Source organism: Coturnix japonica, chromosome 28 (genome assembly GCF_054131305.1).
Source record: "Coturnix japonica strain WE chromosome 28, WE-NBRP24, whole genome shotgun sequence".
Lineage (NCBI taxonomy): Eukaryota > Metazoa > Chordata > Aves > Galliformes > Phasianidae > Coturnix > Coturnix japonica.
Genome location: NC_140690.1, coordinates 8,307,442 through 8,320,359, shown reverse-complemented (window position 1 = coordinate 8,320,359; position 12,918 = coordinate 8,307,442). Strand labels below are relative to the sequence as shown.

At 46.3% G+C, this 12,918-nt stretch overlaps 1 pseudogene across 1 annotated transcript; it reads left to right on the top strand.

Moving 5' to 3' along the window:
- The first annotated feature begins 1,234 nt into the window (after nucleotides 1–1,234).
- LOC146756285 (uncharacterized) lies at nucleotides 1,235–4,047 on the top strand (annotated as a pseudogene). Its single transcript, XR_014937566.1, has 2 exons — nucleotides 1,235–1,467; nucleotides 2,206–4,047. The product of XR_014937566.1 is annotated as an uncharacterized LOC146756285 (transcript).
- Nucleotides 4,048–12,918: the final 8,871 nt, after the last annotated feature.

The following is a 12,918-nucleotide window of genomic DNA, read 5'->3' as shown; positions in this document are numbered from 1 at the left end:
ATTGCGGAATCAAACTCTATAATCCAGAGATGGGTTATAAAGCAGGTATGTTTATTCCAGTGTTGTGCAGTGCCGGGTGCAAGGGGGATAGCTCCAACCAAACTTGCACACCGATTTGTAAAATCGTGACATAGATATAGGTACATCTAATACATAGTCAATGAGTTCTCGAAATTCTGATACATATTCAATAGTTCTTTAGCATGCAGACCCCTCTCTTGTTATCGCCCATCTTATCAGGGAGATGCAACTCCTCTTCTGATATTTAAACTTCTAATCCTCTCCTCCCCAGGTGTCTCAGGGAGATCTCACTTCTTATCTGCATCCTTCCTGCTCTCCCAGAGCCATTGTCTCCATTCCTTGTTATTCTAACTAGATCATTCCTTTTCCCACCTACAAACTACATATAACTATCTCCCTCTAGCCCCCCTTTGTTCTAAATTCCACCAGAGCCTCTGTTTCTTGCATCGCTGTTCACTAGGATGTGGCTGGATCCTCTCCTAGTCCCAAGCGTGCTCAAGGGTTTGTGTGGAAGGAATCATACCTGCACAGTCCCTCTAAGGCTGAACCTTAGAGAACACAAGAAAGCTCCAAAGTAACCACAGGTGTCTTACAGAAAGTCTGTTTTGAGAAGGAGTCTTGACGTCAAGCTGCAAGGGATCTCTGTGCAGGTGTGAGCTGCAGAGACAGCCCTGCTTGAGGGCGGTCCTGCAGTGTAGCCTGCTGCTGTGCAGCAGAGCTGGAGGGGCACTTGGGCTGCTCCCTGATTTGGGGTAAGATGGCTGCCTCCTTGCCTTGCTTTCTCTTTAGTCCCCGGCTCAGTCTCGGCTGTTGAACTAAGTGTCAGCTACCAGTTGTTTCAGCCTCCCAGTTTGAGACAGCTTTGTGACGGTTCATCTCTTTGAGCCAGACTGTTTCCTGTGCTGCAGCTCATTGTCTTCCTCTGCAAGGCCGGGCAGTGCCCTGCAGAAGGGCTGAGCTGGGACTGGATCTGCTGCATTCTCTCACAGCTCCCCTGCCATTTCTCTTCTCCCTGCAGGCTCCAGTTCAACTTCTGCCTTCCAGCCGTGATCATCCCAGCCTGCAGGAGAGCAGCAAATGGCTGCAACACATCTAGCTGAGGTAGGGGTTGGGGAAGCAGGCAGGAGAGGCCAAATGGCCAGGGATGTGAATGCAGGGGAAGAGGGAGATGCCCTCACGCAGCATGTGTGTGCTGGGGAGAAAGAAGCGGCTGGGATGGGAGGTTCTGTCCTGTGCGAGCTGTTTGTCTGGGCCTTGGCTGTTCCCAGCAAGGTGCTTCTTTGCTTGCAGGAGCCCGTGAGCTTTGAGGAGGTGGCCGTGTATTTCAGCAGGGAGGAGTGGGCGCTGCTGGACCCTGCGCAGCGAGCGCTCTACCGGGACGTGATGCTGGAGACGTACCAGTGCGTGGCCTCGCTGGGTGAGAGCTTGTCTGCCTTTCCTCCTCGTTAGGGCACCTTTGGCTGTGCAGAATGAGCCTCTGCAAGCCGGGCCTTGGATAATGGCCATGCAGCTACATATTGACTAACACCACAGTGCCAGCAAGAAAGGAGATACTGAGAAGCATGAGTTTCAGAAGGGATTAGTATGCACGGCACTGTGATCAAAGCTGCAGAGTCAGTGCTGGCAAGCAGGCATCAGCCAGGAGGGAGAAAACCAGCCCTTGTGTTGTGTGTTGCATGGTGCCACCAGCTCCAGCTCACAGATGACTCCCTGGTTACTGCTATAGAATTGAGGATTTTCCATGCAATTGCCATCAACATTTTGATGCCTTGACCTCTGGTAGATTGTAAGAAAATAAATAAGCTGTTGTAAGTTTAATTTGAAAGCAAAAATACCCCTTCATAATGTTCAGAGATGTCAAAGCATTCTTTGCTCCAAGGGAAGCTGTAGCTGCGATGTCATACAGGCCCAAATAGTGGTTTCTCCTTGGGGAGGGAGACAGAGTGAGCTGTTGAACAGGCACTGTGCCAGAATGATGGAAATGCTCTCTTGTTCCCTGTTTCTCTCCCTGAAGCTCCATTTCCAGGCCCCAAGCCCGTGGTGATCTCCCTGCTTGAAAGTGGGGAAGACCCCTGGATCCCAGATGTGCGTAGCCCTGAGGCCATGCCAGGAGACCTCATTCCAGGTGAGATGGTGGAGGGAAGGGGAATGTTGGGGCTGTAAGAGCCTTCTCTGCCTGTGTTTTATTTTGGGCACCGTGTGCTATTGCTGCATTTTCTCTGTCATCTGACAGCTGATGGGATCAAAAATGCAAAGGAGGTTCTGCAGAGAAGTTGTGTAGCAGATAGACAGTGGGGTCACATCTCTGTGGAAGAAATCAGAAGGGGTGTCCAGGAAGGCCTGCAGCAAGGTCAGGGTGAGCACATCAAGAAGCCCCTGGGAACGCATCTGGGAATGACATTGAGGAACGCAGTGGACTTCACCATAGGTCCAAAGCAGCCTGAGGAAACCAGGAGCAAGGATGCGTGCCGGATGAAAAAGCAGAATCCGTGCACTGAGTGTGAGAAAAGCTTTAAAACAGATTCCAGCATCACTAACCACCAGTGCATGCACTCAGCAAAGAGGCATTACGAGTTGTGTGATTCTGCAGAGAGCATGAAAAGGAGAGTCCACCCCACTGGCCAGCAGTGCATGTACACAGGAGAGAGAGCCTCCGAGTGCTCTGATTGTGGAAAGAATTTCATGGACACTGGGAACCTCACTTCCCAGCAGTGTATCCACAGAAGAGAGAGACTGTACAAGTGTGCTGAGTGTGGGAAGAACTTCACAGATAGTTATAAACTCAAAAGGCACCAACGTGTCCACACAGGAGAGCGACCATATAAATGCACTGAGTGTGGGAAGAACTTCAAAGATAGTTATAAACTCAAAAGGCACCAACTTGTCCACATAGAAGAGCGACCATATAAGTGCACAGAGTGTGGGAAGAACTTCAAAGATAGTTATAAACTCAAAAGGCACCAACGTGTCCACACAGGAGAGCGACCATATAAGTGCACTGAGTGTGGGAAGTGCTTCAAATATAATTCCCAACTCGCCTACCACCATCGCATCCAAAGAGGAGAGAAACCATTTAAGTGCACTGAATGTGGGAAGAGCTTCGAACGTCATTCTCATTTGATGCGCCACCAGCGCAACCACACAGGAGAGAGACCATATAAGTGCAATGAATGTGGGAAGAGCTTCAAAAGCAGCTATGAATTGAAATGGCACCAGCGCATCCACACAGGAGAGAGACCATACAAGTGCTCTGAGTGTGGGATGAGCTTCAAAAACAGTTCTGTTTTGAAGTACCACCATCGCATCCACACAGGAGAGAGACCATTTAAGTGCACTGAGTGTGGGAAGGGCTTCAAAAGCAGCTATGATTTGAAGCTCCACCAGCGCATCCATACAGGAGAGAAACCCTATACGTGTCCTGTGTGTGGGAAGGGCTTCAAAAGGAGCTCTGAATTGAAGGTGCACCAGCGCATCCACACAGGAGTGAGACCATATAAGTGCTCTGAGTGTGGGAAGACCTTTGCCACGAGGCGTGCTTTGAAGTGCCATCAGTGCATCCACACGGAAGAGAGACCCTGAAAGTGTCCTGAGTGTGGGAAGAGCTTCGAAGGGAGTTCTGAATTGAAGCATCCATACAGGAGAGTGTCACGGTGTTATCTAGATCAAACTATGTCCGTGACAGGCGGTTAGCAGTCTTTTGGGCTCCCTGCCCCCCAAAAATGGGAAGGGAAAGGGGGTAGGGAGATGGGAGCTGGGCTCAGGGAAACAAACAGAGCAGCAGCAACAATCTAAGGAGGAAGACTTACCTTACTAACTATGATGTTGGGATGCAAGATTACACAATATAATACAGTCTAATTGAAACTGAGGTCCTCTGGGATGTGTAGTTCTTCTCTGTGCTCCACATGATGATATGATGAGAAATACCAATAGAAAAAATATTACCAAACCATGCCATTCCATCTCTTATTCTACATCGCTACATCATGCTTAAAATACATATAAATAAACAAAAATTAAAATGTATGACACACACAGGTCTATTTACATATATATACATAGAATTACTGACTGCACTGCCCCAACATCAAATTCCTTTGTGGTACATATTGAACATGCCCATCTTTCTGCATCACCCACCAAGTGCTCCCAGGTCCCTGGGCAAAAAAAATTTCACCAAGTGGTTTGCCCTTTCCAGAAGCTGGAAGGACCCAAACAGCTTTTCCCAACATGTTCTTTGCATGTACTACAGGGATCTTATCTCTCTCTACATTGTGCAGGGGGTTGGATTGGCTAGGACCCTCATGATTGACAGATCTTCTCATACTGACCAACCAAGTGGCTTCTGCCCAATGCTTCTCCCAGTGCTTCAGAGTTCCACCATCTATTGCTTTCAACATAGCTTTCAACAACCCATTGTTCAATTTTACCAGAAGCTGGTCACTGTAGGGGATATGATAAACCCACTCTTTTTATAAGGAAATGTTTGAATTGTGTCTCATTTTCAGATTCATATCTTTCTTGGGTGCCATGTCACCATAGGACTTGCTTCTCAAGATTCAGTGCGGTGTTTCAGGTGGTAGTATGGGTACTGTGTATGTGTCAAGCCACCCAGTGTTTGCTTTCACCATGGTAAGCACATAATACTTGCCACTGTGACTTGCGTAATCCAACTCCATAACCACAAAGCAGTTATAAAGCAGGTATGTTTAATGAGTGATGCGCATGCACCCTGGTGCATGGGGGATAGCTCCACCTTACTTGCACACCGTTAGGACAAAATGTGCAACAGATATAGGCTGAACTAATACATAATCAATAGTTTGCAGGAATTTGGATACATATTAATTATATTCATGAGACCCCATTAGCATGCAGTCCCTCCCCCCTTGCGTATGTGTACTGAGTTGTGGGGGTGGTTGTGGGATGAAGGCTCATCATCTTCCTCGCTGTAAACTTTCGACCCTGCGGGAGGGGCACCCCCCAAACTCATTCCAGCTTGCTCTGTGGACATCTAATCACCACACTGTTCTGGGGCTCTTCCACCCTTCTCTTCATGGCCTTCATCTCCTTGTTTTCTCAAAATTAGTGTCTGCAATTCCCCCTCTCTGCCCCCCCTTAACATAAACTATCTATCTGTAACTACCCTTTGCCTTAGTGAGGCCCCCTTTCCCTTTCTGTAGCAAAGTGTTCCCTTTTCATCTACTATGCGGTCTTTTTTCACTATTCAGTTGTGAGATGGTGGCAAGGTGATATAATCAACCTGCCACTCCTCCCTGTATTTAACCTTCTGCCATTGTCCTTGCCCACAGAGAAGTTTCACCTCTTGGCTTGTTTAATTACGGCACGTGTTTCACAGTCATGAGTAACCTGCGCGATAGTGTCCATAGTTAAGTCCAACTCTCGGTCTCCGGCCCACTTATATGTCACATCTCTTCCCTGATGGCCCGAGGTCTCATGAGCCCATCGAGCTAGAAATAACTCACCCTTATTCTGCCAGTCCAAGTCGATTTGAGCAACCTCAGTTCTGGCAGTTCAATCTGCCTGATGGTTGTTCTGTTGTCCTTCAGTAGCCCGACTCTTGGGCACGTATGCATCCACATGACGCACCTTTACAACCGTACCTTCGGGTTTCAATGTCTTTCCACAGTCCAGCAGCCCAAATAAGTTTACCCCTCCGTTGCCAGTTACTTTTTTCCCATGCTGTAACCACCCCCATGAGGCATTTGCCACCATCCATGAGTCAGTATAAAGATAAAGCATTGGCCACCTCTCCCATTCAGCAACATCTAAGGCCAGCTGGACAGCCTTTACCTCTGCAAACTGACTTGATTCTCCTTTACCTTCAGTAGCCTCTGCAACCTGTTGTGTGGGGCTCCATTTGTGATGCTTCCCTACGATGTGACATGATCCATCAGAGAACAGGGCATATTTCTTTTCATTTTCTGGAAGCTCGTTGTATGGTGGGGCCTCTTTAGCACGTGAATCCCCCCTGTGGCGCAAGTGGTAGAAGTGCCGCTCTGCTACACAGGAGGCTCGAATCCCCGGGGGTAAGACTCGATGATCTCTAAGGTCCCTTCCAACCTGCACGAGACTATGATACTATGACACCTCCTCTGCTGCTGATGTTCCAAACTTTTTACTTTCAGGCCAGTCCATGATCACCTCTAGGATCCCTGGAAGGCTGAGGTTCCCCATCTGAGCTCGTTGTGTAATCATCATAATCCACTTGCTCCAGGTGGCATCAGTAGCATGATGGGTGGAGGGAACCTCTCCTTTGTACATCCAGTTCAGCACTGACAGTCAAGGTGCCAGAAGGAGCTGTGTTTCAGTACCAACTACTTCGGAAGCAGCCTGAATCCCCTCATACGCAGCTAAGATCTTCTCAGTTGGAGTGTAGCACTCTTCGGACTCCTTGTATGCTCAACTCCAAAATCCCAGGGGTCAGCCTCAGGTCTCTCCTGAGGCTCTTTGCCACAAACTTCGAGTGGGACCTTTCTCTCCAGCAGCAGTGTAGAGGATGTTCTTTACATCCTGTCCCATCCGTACTGGCCCCAGGGCCACGGCACAGGGTACCTCTTGTTTAATCTGCTCAAAAGCCTTCTGCTGTTCAGGGCCCTATCCAAAACTAATCTTCTTCTGTGTTACCTGATAAAGGTGTAGGGCTGTAGTTTGGAACGTGCATCCTCCAAAAGCCTACTACACCCAGGAAAGACTGTGTCTCATTCTTGCTAGTTGATGTAGACATGGCAGTGAGTTTTTCGATCACATCAGTTGGGATGTGACTATGTCCATCCTGCTACTTTATACCTAGGAACTGAATTTCCTGGGCAGGCCCTTTGCTTTGCTTAATAGCTTGTAAAAGAATTTGGATTATTTGCTCTCCTTTTGAGAAAACGTCATCAGCTGTATTGCCCCTCACAACAATGTCATTAATGTACTGCAGGTGTTCAGGAGCACCACCCTGTTCCAGTACAGTTTGGACCAACCTATGGCAAATGGTTGGGCTGTGTATCCACCCCTGGGGCAAACGGTTCCAAGTATACTGAATGCCCCTCCAGGTGAAGGCAAACTGTGGCCTACTGACGTATCTGCAAATTAACCTGACTTATCCCAGGACCTTGACTTTCCGGGGGAGAGACACAAACATGGATGCCATGATGTCTTCTCTCATTTTTTCGCTGCGTCACACCTTATATACCATCCTAAATCCTGTGCAGACACGTACACCCTCTACGCAAAGCCCGATGCATGCGAGAGAGCCTCTACACACACCTAACAAAACACCCCACCCACTAACTCTTAATCTGCAGGCCTTACTCAGCTATTCTAGAACACTCCATCTACTCAGAACTACTGTATGCACTCATAAATCCTTGCAAAGACAGCTTAGTACCCCAACAGCTGACATTCTGCAGCCAAAGGAATGGAGAAGAAGGCATTAGCAATGTCAGTGGTGGCATACCATTTGGCTGCTTTTGACTCCAGCTCGTACTGGAGTTCCAACATGTCCCGCACAGCAGCACTCAGTGGGGATGTGACCTCATTCAGGCCACGGTAGTCTACCCTCAGCCTCCATTCTCCACTGGCTTTACGCACTGGCCATATGGGGCTGCTAAAAGGTGACTGCGTTTTGCTGATCACTCCCTGATTGTCAAGCTGGCAAATCAAATCATGAACGGGGATGAAGGAATCCCAGTTGGTGCAGTACTGCTGTCTGTGCACTGTCTTTGTAGCAATCGGTACCTGCTGCTCTTTTACTCGTAGCAGCCCCACAACAGATGGGTCCTCTGACAGGCCAGGCAAAACAGACAGCTGCTTAATGTTGTCCATATCTACAGCAGCTATTCCAAAGGCCCATCAATACCCCTTCAGATCCTTCTGAGGTAATCAATACCAAGTACACACGGAGCCACTGGGCCAGTCACAATAGGATGTTTTTGCCAGTCTTTACCAGTGAGGCTTATTTCAGCCTCCAACACAGTCAATTCTTGAGAGCCCCCAGTCACTCCAGAAATATGGATTGATTCTGTCCCTTTGTGATTCGAGGGCATTAGAGTGCACTTTGCACTGGTATCCAGTAGTGGTTCTGTGGTTCTGTTGTGCCAGACCATTTAATCCACACAGTCCAATAAACTCTTATTATCCCTCTCCCCGCCAAGACTGAGGGCAGGGCCCCTCTATTGGTTACCTGTGATGAATGGAGCAACTCCACTGGTGGTTGGTCTGTTTTGTAGTTCTCTCACCCGTGCTCGTAGAACAGGAGTAGGCTGGTCGTGCCACTTCCTCATGTCTTCTCTGTGGTCCCGTAGGTAGCACCACATGGAAACACGCGGTGCAATCTTACTGTTGTTCCTTGCTCGAGCTGGAAAGCACGTGCGTCTAATAGCTGAAACTTTTGATGATACAGGTGAGGAGTAGGATTGGAATATTTTGATCAGGTCCTTCACTAGACCTGGTGACCCGTATGGAGACTGACCTTCATCAGTCGTTTCTGATACTACTACTCGACCATCACAATTAGTCGATGGAAATAGTTTCTTGTGCATTTCATCTATCAGTCTTCTACTCGTGAGATGGCAGAAACTGCGGTGCGTACTGGGAGGAGCTGCTCTTCATAGTTTTGAAGTGTCATAATCAGTTCAAAAACTCGGGGTCTTCTCTCTTGTTCCTCAGATCTTCCAAATGTTGTTGCCAGTGTGTGTGCATATCTTTCTGGTGCTGTACTTGTGAGTTTCTGCCACATGCTAGGCTTGGTCCTCACTCTCTCAGGATTACGGTCTTGTGGATCAGGGTCATACAACATTTCCACCACGGTCATTTCCCTCAGGTACTGGATACCTTTTTCGATGGTATCCCACTTAATAGTCTCAGGCTTCAAAGCATCCTTGAAGGGTTACGTTTCCCTCACGGCTGTTAACAGTCCAGAGGGTGCCAGCTCCATCCAAACATCTGCTAATCCCTCTGTCGATAGCTGGGTCTCTGGCAATGCTTCCTAGTTGGTGAGATTCATTACCAGCTAGAGACAGGCTGTTGGCCCCGTTGTCCCAGCAGCGAATAAATCAGGCAAGAGACGTTCATTTTGACACTGTGTCAACTCCTTTCTTGAGCCTTGGAATTCATCCATCTTCAGAGATTGATGAACGGTAATAGAGATTTCCTCCTCATCACTCTCTTCTTCATGCCTCTTAGTTTTTTTTTGTTTTGTTTTGTTTTTTTGCATTTCTCAGTGCCAATCCAGACCCCCTACCTGGATCTTCTGCTGCCTCCTCCTCCTCTGCTTCTCCTTCTTCTCATCCTAGACACAAGGACGCCCGTTTCCATTTCTTCCTTCCACAGGGGCAACTGATATTGTTACTGGTGCCTCCTGTGACTGATCAGTATTGACTTGGGGATTTTCTTTTGAGGCTTGAACCTCAGATAGGAAACTCTCTCTCTCTTGGGTAGTATTATACAGAGTACAGTAAGCATAAACCAAACCCCAAGTATGGTTTACCTCCTTAGATCTCTGACTCAAATACTCATTCTCAGGGTCCCTCAGGTGTTCAAGAGTGAAATCCCATGACACTGCGGGTCCCCACGCTTCTAAGATTTTTCCTAAACGTTTCCATATTCCTTGCCAGTCAGCATTTTCTGGTTTTGGAGGGGACTTTCCCATAGAACGTGAACATGATGCATGACGTGAACATGAGTATGAACACGAGTATGAACACTAACTCGGTTTTCAAAAACTGTGCGGCAAACTGATAAGGCAGCCTGGAAACCAGATTGAACATCGTGGTGTTTGTAAACTTAGCTGCTGTGAAATTAGCAATTGTGAAATTAGTCATTGTAAAATTAACTATTTCATCTGGGATGCAAGTGTCAAAATTCACATCATACCACATTGCGTAGAAGTACCAGGCCCTTACTTGGTTGTATAATGCATATATTCTATAACAAGAAATCAATAAATTCAGAAGGGTTAGTAAGTTTCAAAGAACATGATGGCTTTGAATCCCCTATGCAGTGCTCCTAAAATAAAGAGCAGACTCATAGCTGGCAGTAGCTGGCAGGTGCTGTAAAAGTCAGAGCTAGCTAGCTGTGCTCTGGGAGAGAAAGAAATCCCTTTGTTTTCTTTACAAAAGTAAGACAGCAATGCTCAGAGTTTACAGCTACTCCTGAATGTTGACAGTTTGCCTGGACTTTCAAGGTCACACTCTCAGTGAGCAGCTACAAAAAGATATCACTCCCCTAACAAAGCTCTCTGAGAGCAAAGAGAGATTTGTTCTAAAAGCTAAAAAGCAGCAGCTTATGCCCGCCATCTCCACCAAAATCTGTCACAGGTTACCTAGATTTACCTTTGCGAATGACAGGGGGCAGCTGCCCCATAGGGCCCCCAGCCCAAAAAAGAGAGCTCCAGCCTGGGAGCAAGATTATAAATATGTCCTCTGTGTGTGACTTACCTCTGGCCATGAAGTCCTCTGGGAAATGTAGTTTTCTTCTGAGAGATTTGTATTCGGAACGTTGTTATTCCATGGAACTGTAGTATGAAGCTTCTAATGATCCACACTGCACATAATGTTATGATGTGGAATATTGACAGAAACATTACAAAACCATGACACAATATTTTGCCCAGTTTGTGTTAAAGCCAGAGTTACAGTTTTTAATCAGTCAATATCGTCGCACTCTTAGCTCCATTTTTACTCATTTTCTTCCCAGAGTAACCTGGCAGGTACAAGAATTTCTGTATTCCTACTTGTTTTTTTGGCTTATATTTAATTAATCCAAAAAAGGAAACCTTTTCTTGTTGGGCAATAGCTTCTAAGAAGCATCAATATCCACCAGAAAATGAACCTCTTTATCCTGCTTTCCTCGATGCAATTTCCCATTGCAGTTTGCACACTGCTTTCCTTCCAGTGGGGAGGAGCCCACCCTGGGCTGTTCAAGACCCCATCCCCCCTCGCCTCTCCCTGAGGGGATGTCTGGGTCCTACTGCCTTATTCTAACACCACAACAGTAACAGCTGTTCTTATTCCCAGTGACTTTTCGATATGTACGTCAATCAGTTTTGTTTTGGTTAGTTTTCATATCATTCACTACTCTTCCGTCCTGACATCTCTGTTATACCTTGCCAGTCCTACTTTCTTCAGCCTGTGTCTGTCCCAAACTTTCTCATTATCGAAACTCTCATCATTACATAAACTACTAACATCCTATTTCACTTCCGCCTCCTTCTCTTCAGAGGTGTCAAGCGCTAACACTGGGATTTCAGGTTTCCTAGATCTCTGCACATGATGGCTATTCTCACTTCCATTGCCCCGTCCTCTCCACCTCCCCCTTCACTGTTTACAGCAGCAGTCTCTTTCCCTGGCTCTCTCTCACTCTAAAAGTTCCTGCTGGGGGAGGGAACAATGAAGGGGGATTGCTCTCACAGAATCACAGAACTGTATGGGTTGGAAGGGACCTCTAGATATCATCGAGTCCAAACCCCCTGTCAAAGCAAGTTCCCTACACCTTGTTGCACAGGTAGGCGCCCAGTTGGGTCTTGAATATCTACAGAATCTCTCATACCAGCACAGATAAAATCACTTTCTCCTTAACCCATTTTCCTTTGAACACTATTCCACTATTTGTACCCTCAGTTACAGTTCCACATACCCTCAATTATACTTTTGTATAGGTATATCATGACATATTGTTAAACATGATATTGTGTTAGTTTATACAGTTATATTGTTAATTATTTTAACTTCTATTCTTTGGAACCTTTATTACTCAGGTCTTGTTTGTCCAGCACCGAAAATCAGTAGTTCTATTTCAGATGGCTGGAGAGAAATGAGCTGCAGTCTTTGTACTTATGACTTTTACCTAATTATTAATATCTACAAATTGCTTCACTTAGATGCTTAGTGCTTGCAACAATATACTCGTATCTTGTTCTAAATGCAGAAACAACAATTGATTCCCACAAAAGGTACGGTAGTCAGTTGGTGTCTGTGGCAATTTGGAATGTATTGCACTTGGTACGTAGGGTCACCCCCAATACATTAGACCTTATCTTTTTACAGCGGGAGGGGGCTGTGTGCCGCACTTTGAGAGGAGTGCTGTGTATAAGCTGACCATACTGGGGTTGTAAGAGAAATAGTCATCAAAATACGAGAGGGACTAGAAAAATGGAGAAAGAAGAGAGATGCAACAAAGCTGGTATGAATCAATGTTTGACTGTTCTCCCTGGCTGACTACTTTGCTGTCCACTTTAGCGGGACCTCTTATTTTATTAATCCTGAGACTAACTCTTGGACCATTTCTGTTCAATACACTTATTGCTATTGTTAAGGGTCGGTTAGAAACAGCCTATTTAATGTTAGTAAGAAAAGAATAGGAACGTATCAGTAGCAAGGAAGAGGATGAATCTACCCTCCAAAGGGCTAAAGAAGCAGTAAAACGATTTAATGAACAAAATCAGGATTAAATAGAAAAAGGGAGATTGTGATAGGTAAGGGTAAGTTTGTTAGTCAAATGAAACTCAGTGGTGCTTTCTCAGGTGTCCTGGAATGTAAACAGTGCTGTAAAATGTAAATCGTGTTGTAAAGCAGAGAAAATAAGAAGCAGCAAGCACTGCAAACTACACATTGCCAGGGCACATAAGCTGCTACAAAATAACCAAAGAATAACAGAAAAGACTGATGATTTTCACCCCCACAACACTCTACGACCCCAGCAATAACCTGCCCAAGCCGCAAGAATGACTGGAATGTATACAAGATATAAGAACTGTATAAATGCAGAACCGATCCATTGTTCAAATTGCCACCCTAGCAGAGTACAGACTCCCCTCAGTGCCCAGCTCTGTTTTGCTCACTTTACCACCTTCCTTAATTGAATAAAGCTATCCCTTTATGTAAATCACTA